A 13,775-nucleotide genomic window follows, 5' to 3' on the forward strand; every position below is an offset into this window, starting at 1 on the left:
AAGAGAGAGGCGAGATAAACCAGGGGAAAGAGACTGGCGAGGGGGGAAGAGGGAAAAGAGAGGGTTGATTGGAAATAGGGAAAAGAGAGATTTCATAGAAAAGAGGAAAGCCAGGGAACAGAGAGAGGCGAGAGAAACCAGGGGAAAGAGACTGGCGAGGGAAAAGAGGGATAACAGAGTTGACGAATTACAGGGAAAGGAGAGAGGCGAGGGAAAAGAAGGACAAGAGAGAGTTCATGGAAAAGAGAGAGGCGAGGGAAAGTGGGAAGTATTAGACACCGACGGAAGAGAGGTAACAGAGACTGGCGAGGGAAAGGGGGGAAAAGTGACTGTCGAGGGGAAAGAGGGAAAAGAGGGTTGAGGGAAAGCAGGGGAAAGAGACTATGGAGGGAAAGCAGAGGGAAAGAGACAGGCGAGGGAAAACAAGGACAAGAGAGAGTTAATGGAAAAGAGGGAGGCGAGTGCAAGTGGGAAGAATTAGACACCAAGGGAAGAGACATAAAAGAGACTGGCGAGGGAAAGAGAGAGGCGAGATAAACCAGGGGAAAGAGACTGGCGAGGGGGGAAGAGGGATAACAGAGTTGACGAATAACAGGGAAAAGACAGAGGCGAGGGAAAGTGGGAAGTATTAGACACCGAGGGAAGAGAGATAACAGAGACTGGCGAGGGAAAGAGAGAGGCGAGATAAACCAGGGGAAATAGACTGGCGAGGGGGGAAGAGGGAAAAGAGAGGGTTGACTGGAGACAGGGAAAAGAGAGATTTCATAGAAAAGAGGAAAGCCAGGGAACAGAGAGAGGCGAGAGAAACCAGGGGAAAGAGACTGGCGAGGGAAAAGAGGGATAACAGAGTTGACGAATTACAGGGAAAGGAGAGAGGCGAGGGAAAAGAAGGACAAGAGAGAGTTCATGGAAAAGAGAGAGGCGAGGGAAAGTGGGAAGTATTAGACACCGAGGGAAGAGAGATAACAGAGACTGGCGAGGGAAACGGGGGAAAAGTGACAGTCGAGGGAAAACTTGGAAAATAGAGAGTTGAGAAAAAACAAGGACAAGAGAGTTAATGGAAAAGAGGGAGGCGAGTGCAAGTGGGAAGTATTAGACACCGAGGGAAGAGAGATAACAGAGACTGGCGAGGGAAAGGGGGGAAAAGTGCCTGTCGAGGGGAAAGAGGGAAAAGAGAGGGTTCAGGGAAAGCAGGGGAAAGAGACTATGGAGGGAAAGCAGAGGGAAAGAGACAGGCGAGGGAAAACAAGGACAAGAGAGAGTTAATGGAAAAGAGGGAGGCGAGTGCAAGTGGGAAGAATTAGACACCAAGGGAAGAGACATAAAAGTGACTGGCGAGGGAAAGAGAGAGGCGAGATAAACCAGGGAAAGAGACTGGCGAGAAAAAAGAGGGATAACAGAGTTGACGAATAACAGGGAAAAGAGAGAGGCGAGGGAAAACAAGGACAAGAGAGAGTTAATGGAAAAGAGGGAGGCGAGTGAAAGTGGGAAGAATTAGACACCGAGGGAAGAGAGGTAACAGATACTGGCGAGGGAAAGAGAGAGGCGAGATAAACCAGGGGAAAGAGACTGGCGAGGGGGGAAGAGGGAAGAGAGAGAGTTGACTGGAAATAGGGGAACGAGAGAGTTCATGGAAAAGAGGGAGTGGAGTGTAAGTGTGAGGAATTAGACACGGAGGGAATAGAGGTTAAAAGAGACTGGCGAGGGAAAGGAAGGAAAAGTGACTGGCGAGGGGAAAGAGGGAAAAGAGAGGGCTGACTGGAAATAGGGAAAAGAGAGATTTCATAGAAAAGAGGAAAGCCAGGGAACAGAGAGAGGCGAGAGAAACCAGGGGAAAGAGACTGGCGAGGGAAAAGAGGGATAACAGAGTTGACGAATAACAGGGAAAAGAGAGAGGCGAGGGAAAGTGGAAAAATTAGACCTAGAGGGAAGAGAGGTAAAAGAGAGAGGGGAGGGCAACGAGGGACAACAGAGAATTGAGGAATGAGAGGGGAAAGAGGGAGTCGGGTGAAAGTGGGAAGAATTGGACACCGAGGGAAGAGAGGTAACAGAGACTGGCGAGGAAAAGGAAGGAAAGGTGACTGGCGAGGGAAAAGTTGGAAAAGAGAGAGTCATGGCAAAGCAGGGGAAAAGAGGCGAGGGAAAACAAGGACAAGAGAGTTAATGGAAAAGAAGGAGGTGAGTGAAAGTGGGAAGAATTAGACACCGAGGGAAGAGAGGTAACAGAGACTGGCGAGGGAAACGGGGGAAAAGTGACAGTCGAGGGAAAACTTGGAAAAGAGAGAGTTGAGAAAAAACAAGGACAAGAGAGTTAATGGAAAAGAGGGAGGCGAGGGAAAGTGGGAAGTAATAGACACCGAGGGAAGAGAGATAACAGAGACTGGCGAGGGAAAGGGGGGAAAAGTGCCTGTCGAGGGGAAAGAGGGAAAAGAGAGGGTTGAGGGAAAGCAGGGGAAAGAGACTGACGAGAGAAATAAGAGGGAAAGAGACAGGCGAGGGAAAACAAGGACAAGAGAGAGTTAATGGAAAAGAGGGAGGCGAGTGCAAGTGGGAAGACTTAGACACCAAGGGAAGAGACGTAAAAGAGACTGGCGAGGGAAAGAGAGAGGCGAGATAAACCAGGGGAAAGAGACTGGCGAGGGAAAAGAAGGATAACAGAGTTGAGGAATAACAGGGAAAAGAGAGAGGCGAGGGAAAGTGGGAAGTATTAGACACCGAGGGAAGAGAGATAACAGAGACTGGCGAGGGAAAGGGGGGAAAAGTGCCTGTCGAGGGGAAAGAGGGAAAAGAGAGGGTTGAGGCAAAGCAGGGGAAAGAGACTATGGAGGGAAAGCAGAGGGAAAGAGACAGGCGAGGGAAAACAAGGACAAGAGAGAGTTAATGGAAAAGAAGGAGGCGAGTGTAAGTGGGAAGAATTAGACACCGAGGGAAGAGAGGTAACAGAGACTGGCGAGGGAAAGAGAGAGGCGAGATAAACCAGGGGAAAGAGACTGGCGAGGGGAAAGAGGGAAAAGAGAGGGCTGACTGGAAATAGGGAAAAGAGAGATTTCATAGAAAAGAGGAAAGCCAGGGAACAGAGAGAGGCGAGAGAAACCAGGGGAAAGAGACTGGCGAGGGAAAAGAGGGATAACAGAGTTGACGAATAGCAGGGAAAAGAGAGAGGCGAGTGAAAGTGGAAAAATTAGACCTAGAGGGAAGAGAGGTAAAAGAGAGAGGGGAGGGTAACGAGGGACAACAGATTATTGAGGAATGAGAGGGGAAAGAGGGAGTCGGGTGAAAGTGGGAAGAATTGGACACCGAGGGACGACAGGTAACAGACACTGGCGAGGGAAAGAGAGAGGCGAGATAAACCAGGGGAAAGAGACTGGCGAGGGGGGAAGAGGGAAAAGAGAGGGTTGATTGGAAATAGGGAAAAGAGAGATTTCATAGAAAAGAGGAAAGCCAGGGAACAGAGAGAGGCGAGAGAAACCAGGGGAAAGAGACTGGCGAGGGAAAAGAGGGATAACAGAGTTGACGAATTACAGGGAAAGGAGAGAGGCGAGGGAAAAGAAGGACAAGAGAGAGTTCATGGAAAAGAGAGAGGCGAGGGAAAGTGGGAAGTATTAGACACCGACGGAAGAGAGGTAACAGAGACTGGCGAGGGAAAGGGGGGAAAAGTGACTGTCGAGGGGAAAGAGGGAAAAGAGGGTTGAGGGAAAGCAGGGGAAAGAGACTATGGAGGGAAAGCAGAGGGAAAGAGACAGGCGAGGGAAAACAAGGACAAGAGAGAGTTAATGGAAAAGAGGGAGGCGAGTGCAAGTGGGAAGAATTAGACACCAAGGGAAGAGACATAAAAGAGACTGGCGAGGGAAAGAGAGAGGCGAGATAAACCAGGGGAAAGAGACTGGCGAGGGGGGAAGAGGGATAACAGAGTTGACGAATAACAGGGAAAAGACAGAGGCGAGGGAAAGTGGGAAGTATTAGACACCGAGGGAAGAGAGATAACAGAGACTGGCGAGGGAAAGAGAGAGGCGAGATAAACCAGGGGAAATAGACTGGCGAGGGGGGAAGAGGGAAAAGAGAGGGTTGACTGGAGACAGGGAAAAGAGAGATTTCATAGAAAAGAGGAAAGCCAGGGAACAGAGAGAGGCGAGAGAAACCAGGGGAAAGAGACTGGCGAGGGAAAAGAGGGATAACAGAGTTGACGAATTACAGGGAAAGGAGAGAGGCGAGGGAAAAGAAGGACAAGAGAGAGTTCATGGAAAAGAGAGAGGCGAGGGAAAGTGGGAAGTATTAGACACCGAGGGAAGAGAGATAACAGAGACTGGCGAGGGAAACGGGGGAAAAGTGACAGTCGAGGGAAAACTTGGAAAATAGAGAGTTGAGAAAAAACAAGGACAAGAGAGTTAATGGAAAAGAGGGAGGCGAGTGCAAGTGGGAAGTATTAGACACCGAGGGAAGAGAGATAACAGAGACTGGCGAGGGAAAGGGGGGAAAAGTGCCTGTCGAGGGGAAAGAGGGAAAAGAGAGGGTTCAGGGAAAGCAGGGGAAAGAGACTATGGAGGGAAAGCAGAGGGAAAGAGACAGGCGAGGGAAAACAAGGACAAGAGAGAGTTAATGGAAAAGAGGGAGGCGAGTGCAAGTGGGAAGAATTAGACACCAAGGGAAGAGACGTAAAAGAGACTGGCGAGGGAAAGAGAGAGGCGAGATAAACCAGGGGAAAGAGACTGGCGAGGGGGCGAAGAGGGATAACAGAGTTGACGAATAACAGGGAAAAGACAGAGGCGAGGGAAAGTGGGAAGTAATAGACACCGAGGGAAGAGAGATAACAGAGACTGGCGAGGGAAAGAGAGAGGCGAGATAAACCAGGGGAAATAGAGTGGCGAGGGGGGAAGAGGGAAAAGAGAGGGTTGACTGGAGAGAGGGAAAAGAGAGATTTCATAGAGAAGAGGAAAGCCAGGGAACAGAGGCGAGAGAAACCAGGGAAAGAGACTGGCGAGAAAAAAGAGGGATAACAGAGTTGACGAATAACAGGGAAAAGAGAGAGGCGAGGGAAAACAAGGACAAGAGAGAGTTAATGGAAAAGAGGGAGGCGAGTGCAAGTGGGAAGAATTAGACACCAAGGGAAGAGACGTAAAAGAGACTGGCGAGGGAAAGAGAGAGGCGAGATAAACCAGGGGAAAGAGACTGGCGAGGGGGGAAGAGGGATAACAGAGTTGACGAATAACAGGGAAAAGACAGAGGCGAGGGAAACTGGGAAGTATTAGACACCGAGGGAAGAGAGATAACAGAGACTGGCGAGGGAAAGGGGGGATAAGTGCCTGTCGAGGGGAAAGAGGGAAAAGAGAGGGTTGAGGGAAAGCAGGGGAAAGAGACTATGGAGGGAAAGCAGAGGGAAAGAGACAGGCGAGGGAAAACAAGGACAAGAGAGAGTTAATGGAAAAGAAGGAGGCGAGTGTAAGTGGGAAGAATTAGACACCGAGGGAAGAGAGGTAACAGAGACTGGCGAGGGAAAGAGAGAGGCGAGATAAAGCAGGGGAAAGAGACTGGCGAGGGGAAAGAGGGAAAAGAGAGGGCTGACTGGAAATAGGGAAAAGAGAGATTTCATAGAAAAGAGGAAAGCCAGGGAACAGAGAGAGGCGAGAGAAACCAGGGGAAAGAGACTGGCGAGGGAAAAGAGGGATAACAGAGTTGACGAATAACAGGGAAAAGAGAGAGGCGAGTGAAAGTGGAAAAATTAGACCTAGAGGGAAGAGAGGTAAAAGAGAGAGGGGAGGGACAACAGAGAATTGAGGAATGAGAGGGGAAAGAGGGAGTCGGGTGAAAGTGGGAAGAATTAGACACCGAGGGAAGAGAGGTAACAGACACTGGCGAGGGAAAATTTGGAAAAGAGAGAGTCATGGCAAAGCAGGAGAAAAGAGACAGGCGAGGGAAAACAAGGACAAGAGAGAGTTAATGGAAAAGAAGGAGGTGACTGAAAGTGGGAAGAATTAGACACCGAGGGAATAGAGGTAACAGAGACTGGCGAGGGAAAGAGAGAGGCGAGATAAAACAGGGGAAAGAGACTGGCGAGGGGGGAAGAGGGAAAAGAGAGGGTTGATTGGAAATAGGGAAAAGAGAGATTTCATAGAAAAGAGGAAAGCCAGGGAACAGAGAGAGGCGAGAGAAACCAGGGGAAAGAGACTGGCGAGGGAAAAGAGGGATAACAGAGTTGACGAATTACAGGGAAAGGAGAGAGGCGAGGGAAAAGAAGGACAAGAGAGAGTTCATGGAAAAGAGAGAGGCGAGGGAAAGTGGGAAGTATTAGACACCGAGGGAAGAGAGATAACAGAGACTGGCGAGGGAAACGGGGGAAAAGTGACAGTCGAGGGAAAACTTGGAAAAGAGAGAGTTGAGAAAAAACAAGGACAAGAGAGTTAATGGAAAAGAGGGAGGCGAGGGAAAGTGGGAAGTATTAGACACCGAGGGAAGAGAGATAACAGAGACTGGCGAGGGAAAGGGGGGAAAAGTGCCTGTCGAGGGGAAAGAGGGAAAAGAGAGGGTTGAGGCAAAGCAGGGGAAAGAGACTATGGAGGGAAAGCAGAGGGAAAGAGACAGGCGAGGGAAAACAAGGACAAGAGAGAGTTAATGGAAAAGAGGGAGGCGAGTGCAAGTGGGAAGAATTAGACACCAAGGGAAGAGACATAAAAGTGACTGGCGAGGGAAAGAGAGAGGCGAGAGAAACCAGGGGAAAGAGACTGGCGAGGGGGGAAGAGGGAAGAGAGAGAGTTGACTGGAAATAGGGGAACGAGAGAGTTCATGGAAAAGAGGGAGTGGAGTGTAAGTGTGAGGAATTAGACACGGAGGGAATAGAGGTTAAAAGAGACTGGCGAGGGAAAGGAAGGAAAAGTGACTGGCGAGGGGAAAGAGGGAAAAGAGAGGGCTGACTGGAAATAGGGAAAAGAGAGATTTCATAGAAAAGAGGAAAGCCAGGGAACAGAGAGAGGCGAGAGAAACCAGGGGAAAGAGACTGGCGAGGGAAAAGAGGGATAACAGAGTTGACGAATAACAGGGAAAAGAGAGAGGCGAGGGAAAGTGGAAAAATTAGACCTAGAGGGAAGAGAGGTAAAAGAGAGAGGGGAGGGCAACGAGGGACAACAGAGAATTGAGGAATGAGAGGGGAAAGAGGGAGTCGGGTGAAAGTGGGAAGAATTGGACACCGAGGGAAGAGAGGTAACAGAGACTGGCGAGGAAAAGGAAGGAAAGGTGACTGGCGAGGGAAAAGTTGGAAAAGAGAGAGTCATGGCAAAGCAGGGGAAAAGAGGCGAGGGAAAACAAGGACAAGAGAGTTAATGGAAAAGAAGGAGGTGAGTGAAAGTGGGAAGAATTAGACACCGAGGGAAGAGAGGTAACAGAGACTGGCGAGGGAAAGAGAGAGGCGAGATAAACCAGGGGAAAGAGACTGGCGAGGGGGGAAGAGGGAAAAGAGAGGGTTGATTGGAAATAGGGAAAAGAGAGATTTCATAGAAAAGAGGAAAGCCAGGGAACAGAGAGAGGCGAGAGAAACCAGGGGAAAGAGACTGGCGAGGGAAAAGGGGGATAACAGAGTTGACGAATAACAGGGAAAAGAGAGGGGCGAGGGAAAGTGGGAAGTATTAGACACCGAGGGAAGAGAGATAACAGAGACTGGCGAGGGAAAGGGGGGAAAAGTGACAGTCGAGGGAAAACTTGGAAAAGAGAGAGTTGAGAAAAAACAAGGACAAGAGAGTTAATGGAAAAGAGGGAGGCGAGGGAAAGTGGGAAGTAATAGACACCGAGGGAAGAGAGATAACAGAGACTGGCGAGGGAAAGGGGGGAAAAGTGCCTGTCGAGGGGAAAGAGGGAAAAGAGAGGGTTGAGGGAAAGCAGGGGAAAGAGACTGACGAGAGAAATAAGAGGGAAAGAGACAGGCGAGGGAAAACAAGGACAAGAGAGAGTTAATGGAAAAGAGGGAGGCGAGTGCAAGTGGGAAGACTTAGACACCAAGGGAAGAGACGTAAAAGAGACTGGCGAGGGAAAGAGAGAGGCGAGATAAACCAGGGGAAAGAGACTGGCGAGGGAAAAGAGGGATAACAGAGTTGAGGAATAACAGGGAAAAGAGAGAGGCGAGGGAAAGTGGGAAGTATTAGACACCGAGGGAAGAGAGATAACAGAGACTGGCGAGGGAAAGGGGGGAAAAGTGCCTGTCGAGGGGAAAGAGGGAAAAGAGAGGGTTCAGGGAAAGCAGGGGAAAGAGACTATGGAGGGAAAGCAGAGGGAAAGAGACAGGCGAGGGAAAACAAGGACAAGAGAGAGTTAATGGAAAAGAGGGAGGCGAGTGCAAGTGGGAAGAATTAGACACCAAGGGAAGAGACATAAAAGTGACTGGCGAGGGAAAGAGAGAGGCGAGATAAACCAGGGAAAGAGACTGGCGAGAAAAAAGAGGGATAACAGAGTTGACGAATAACAGGGAAAAGAGAGAGGCGAGGGAAAACAAGGACAAGAGAGAGTTAATGGAAAAGAGGGAGGCGAGTGAAAGTGGGAAGAATTAGACACCGAGGGAAGAGAGGTAACAGATACTGGCGAGGGAAAGAGAGAGGCGAGATAAACCAGGGGAAAGAGACTGGCGAGGGGGGAAGAGGGAAGAGAGAGAGTTGACTGGAAATAGGGGAACGAGAGAGTTCATGGAAAAGAGGGAGTGGAGTGTAAGTGTGAGGAATTAGACACGGAGGGAATAGAGGTTAAAAGAGACTGGCGAGGGAAAGGAAGGAAAAGTGACTGGCGAGGGGAAAGAGGGAAAAGAGAGGGCTGACTGGAAATAGGGAAAAGAGAGATTTCATAGAAAAGAGGAAAGCCAGGGAACAGAGAGAGGCGAGAGAAACCAGGGGAAAGAGACTGGCGAGGGAAAAGAGGGATAACAGAGTTGACGAATAACAGGGAAAAGAGAGAGGCGAGGGAAAGTGGAAAAATTAGACCTAGAGGGAAGAGAGGTAAAAGAGAGAGGGGAGGGCAACGAGGGACAACAGAGAATTGAGGAATGAGAGGGGAAAGAGGGAGTCGGGTGAAAGTGGGAAGAATTGGACACCGAGGGAAGAGAGGTAACAGAGACTGGCGAGGAAAAGGAAGGAAAGGTGACTGGCGAGGGAAAAGTTGGAAAAGAGAGAGTCATGGCAAAGCAGGGGAAAAGAGGCGAGGGAAAACAAGGACAAGAGAGTTAATGGAAAAGAAGGAGGTGAGTGAAAGTGGGAAGAATTAGACACCGAGGGAAGAGAGGTAACAGAGACTGTCGAGGGAAACGGGGGAAAAGTGACAGTCGAGGGAAAACTTGGAAAAGAGAGAGTTGAGAAAAAACAAGGACAAGAGAGTTAATGGAAAAGAGGGAGGCGAGGGAAAGTGGGAAGTAATAGACACCGAGGGAAGAGAGATAACAGAGACTGGCGAGGGAAAGGGGGGAAAAGTGCCTGTCGAGGGGAAAGAGGGAAAAGAGAGGGTTGAGGGAAAGCAGGGGAAAGAGACTGACGAGAGAAATAAGAGGGAAAGAGACAGGCGAGGGAAAACAAGGACAAGAGAGAGTTAATGGAAAAGAGGGAGGCGAGTGCAAGTGGGAAGACTTAGACACCAAGGGAAGAGACGTAAAAGAGACTGGCGAGGGAAAGAGAGAGGCGAGATAAACCAGGGGAAAGAGACTGGCGAGGGAAAAGAGGGATAACAGAGTTGAGGAATAACAGGGAAAAGAGAGAGGCGAGGGAAAGTGGGAAGTATTAGACACCGAGGGAAGAGAGATAACAGAGACTGGCGAGGGAAAGGGGGGAAAAGTGCCTGTCGAGGGGAAAGAGGGAAAAGAGAGGGTTGAGGCAAAGCAGGGGAAAGAGACTATGGAGGGAAAGCAGAGGGAAAGAGACAGGCGAGGGAAAACAAGGACAAGAGAGAGTTAATGGAAAAGAAGGAGGCGAGTGTAAGTGGGAAGAATTAGACACCGAGGGAAGAGAGGTAACAGAGACTGGCGAGGGAAAGAGAGAGGCGAGATAAACCAGGGGAAAGAGACTGGCGAGGGGGGAATAGGGAAAAGAGAGGGCTGACTGGAAATAGGGAAAAGAGAGATTTCATAGAAAAGAGGAAAGCCAGGGAACAGAGAGAGGCGAGAGAAACCAGGGGAAAGAGACTGGCGAGGGAAAAGAGGGATAACAGAGTTGACGAATAGCAGGGAAAAGAGAGAGGCGAGTGAAAGTGGAAAAATTAGACCTAGAGGGAAGAGAGGTAAAAGAGAGAGGGGAGGGTAACGAGGGACAACAGATTATTGAGGAATGAGAGGGGAAAGAGGGAGTCGGGTGAAAGTGGGAAGAATTGGACACCGAGGGACGACAGGTAACAGACACTGGCGAGGGAAAGAGAGAGGCGAGATAAACCAGGGGAAAGAGACTGGCGAGGGGGGAAGAGGGAAAAGAGAGGGTTGATTGGAAATAGGGAAAAGAGAGATTTCATAGAAAAGAGGAAAGCCAGGGAACAGAGAGAGGCGAGAGAAACCAGGGGAAAGAGACTGGCGAGGGAAAAGAGGGATAACAGAGTTGACGAATTACAGGGAAAGGAGAGAGGCGAGGGAAAAGAAGGACAGGAGAGAGTTCATGGAAAAGAGAGAGGCGAGGGAAAGTGGGAAGTATTAGACACCGACGGAAGAGAGGTAACAGAGACTGGCGAGGGAAAGGGGGGAAAAGTGACTGTCGAGGGGAAAGAGGGAAAAGAGAGGGTTGAGGGAAAGCAGGGGAAAGAGACTATGGAGGGAAAGCAGAGGGAAAGAGACAGGCGAGGGAAAACAAGGACAAGAGAGAGTTAATGGAAAAGAGGGAGGCGAGTGCAAGTGGGAAGAATTAGACACCAAGGGAAGAGACGTAAAAGAGACTGGCGAGGGAAAGAGAGAGGCGAGATAAACCAGGGGAAAGAGACTGGCGAGGGGGCGAAGAGGGATAACAGAGTTGACGAATAACAGGGAAAAGACAGAGGCGAGGGAAAGTGGGAAGTATTAGACACCGAGGGAAGAGAGATAACAGAGACTGGCGAGGGAAAGAGAGAGGCGAGATAAACCAGGGGAAATAGAGTGGCGAGGGGGGAAGAGGGAAAAGAGAGGGTTGACTGGAGACAGGGAAAAGAGAGATTTCATAGAGAAGAGGAAAGCCAGGGAACAGAGGCGAGAGAAACCAGGGAAAGAGACTGGCGAGAAAAAAGAGGGATAACAGAGTTGACGAATAACAGGGAAAAGAGAGAGGCGAGGGAAAACAAGGACAAGAGAGAGTTAATGGAAAAGAGGGAGGCGAGTGAAAGTGGGAAGAATTAGACACCGAGGGAAGAGAGGTAACAGATACTGGCGAGGGAAAGAGAGAGGCGAGATAAACCAGGGGAAAGAGACTGGCGAGGGGGGAAGAGGGAAGAGAGAGAGTTGACTGGAAATAGGGGAACGAGAGAGTTCATGGAAAAGAGGGAGTGGAGTGTAAGTGGGAGGAATTAGACACGGAGGTAATAGAGGTTAAAAGAGACTGGCGAGGGAAAGGAAGGAAAAGTGACTGGCGAGGGGAAAGAGGGAAAAGAGAGGGCTGACTGGAAATAGGGAAAAGAGAGATTTCATAGAAAAGAGGAAAGCCAGGGAACAGAGAGAGGCGAGAGAAACCAGGGGAAAGAGACTGGCGAGGGAAAAGAGGGATAACAGAGTTGACGAATAACAGGGAAAAGAGAGGGGCGAGGGAAAGTGGGAAGTATTAGACACCGACGGAAGAGAGATAACAGAGACTGGCGAGGGAAACGGGGGAAAAGTGACTGTCGAGGGGAAAGAGGGAAAAAGAGGGTTGAGGGAAAGCAGGGGAAAGAGACTATGGAGGGAAAGCAGAGGGAAAGAGACAGGCGAGGGAAAACAAGGACAAGAGAGAGTTAATGGAAAAGAGGGAGGCGAGTGCAAGTGGGAAGAATTAGACACCAAGGGAAGAGACGTAAAAGAGACTGGCGAGGGAAAGAGAGAGGCGAGATAAACCAGGGGAAAGAGATTGGCGAGGGAAAAGAGGGATAACAGAGTTGACGAATAACAGGGAAAAGAGAGGCGAGGGAAAGTGGAAAAATTAGACCTAGAGGGAAGAGAGGTAAAAGAGAGAGGGGAGGGACAACAGAGAATTGAGGAATGAGAGGGGAAAGAGGGAGTCGGGTGAAAGTGGGAAGAATTAGACACCGAGGGAAGAGAGGTAACAGACACTGGCGAGGGAAAGAGAGAGGCGAGATAAACCAGGGGAAAGAGACTGGCGAGGGGGGAAGAGGGAAAAGAGAGGGCTGACTGGAAATAGGGAAAAGAGAGATTTCATAGAAAAGAGGAAAGCCAGGGAACAGAGAGAGGCGAGATAAACCAGGGGAAAGAGACTGGCGAGGGAAAAGAGGGATAACAGAGTTGACGAATAACAGGGAAAAGAGAGAGGCGAGGGAAAGTGGAAAAATTAGACCTAGAGGGAAGAGAGGTAACAGAGACTGGCGAGGGAAAGAGAGAGGCGAGATAAACCAGGGGAAAGAGACTGGCGAGGGGGGAAGAGGGAAAAGAGAGGGCTGACTGGAAATAGGGAAAAGAGAGATTTCATAGAAAAGAGGAAAGCCAGGGAACAGAGAGAGGCGAGAGAAACCAGGGGAAAGAGACTGGCGAGGGAAAAGGGGGATAACAGAGTTGACGAATAACAGGGAAAAGAGAGGGGCGAGGGAAAGTGGGAAGTATTAGACACCGAGGGAAGAGAGATAACAGAGACTGGCGAGGGAACGGGGGAAAAGTGACAGTCGAGGGAAAACTTGGAAAAGAGAGAGTTGAGAAAAAACAAGGACAAGAGAGTTAATGGAAAAGAGGGAGGCGAGGGAAAGTGGGAAGTAATAGACACCGAGGGAAGAGAGATAACAGAGACTGGCGAGGGAAAGGGGGGAAAAGTGCCTGTCGAGGGGAAAGAGGGAAAAGAGAGGGTTGAGGGAAAGCAGGGGAAAGAGACTGACGAGAGAAATAAGAGGGAAAGAGACAGGCGAGGGAAAACAAGGACAAGAGAGAGTTAATGGAAAAGAGGGAGGCGAGTGCAAGTGGGAAGACTTAGACACCAAGGGAAGAGACGTAAAAGAGACTGGCGAGGGAAAGAGAGAGGCGAGATAAACCAGGGGAAAGAGACTGGCGAGGGAAAAGAGGGATAACAGAGTTGAGGAATAACAGGGAAAAGAGAGAGGCGAGGGAAAGTGGGAAGTAATAGACACCGAGGGAAGAGAGATAACAGAGACTGGCGAGGGAAAGGGGGGAAAAGTGCCTGTCGAGGGGAAAGAGGGAAAAGAGAGGGTTCAGGGAAAGCAGGGGAAAGAGACTATGGAGGGAAAGCAGAGGGAAAGAGACAGGCGAGGGAAAACAAGGACAAGAGAGAGTTAATGGAAAAGAGGGAGGCGAGTGCAAGTGGGAAGAATTAGACACCAAGGGAAGAGACATAAAAGTGACTGGCGAGGGAAAGAGAGAGGCGAGATAAACCAGGGAAAGAGACTGGCGAGAAAAAAGAGGGATAACAGAGTTGACGAATAACAGGGAAAAGAGAGAGGCGAGGGGAAAACAAGGACAAGAGAGAGTTAATGGAAAAGAGGGAGGCGAGTGAAAGTGGGAAGAATTAGACACCGAGGGAAGAGAGGTAACAGATACTGGCGAGGGAAAGAGAGAGGCGAGATAAACCAGGGGAAAGAGACTGGAGAGGGGGGAAGAGGGAAGAGAGAGAGTTGACTGGAAATAGGGGAACGAGAGAGTTCATGGAAAAGAGGGAGTG

The sequence above is a fragment of the Harpia harpyja genome, chromosome W (genome assembly GCF_026419915.1).
Source record: "Harpia harpyja isolate bHarHar1 chromosome W, bHarHar1 primary haplotype, whole genome shotgun sequence".
Lineage (NCBI taxonomy): Eukaryota > Metazoa > Chordata > Aves > Accipitriformes > Accipitridae > Harpia > Harpia harpyja.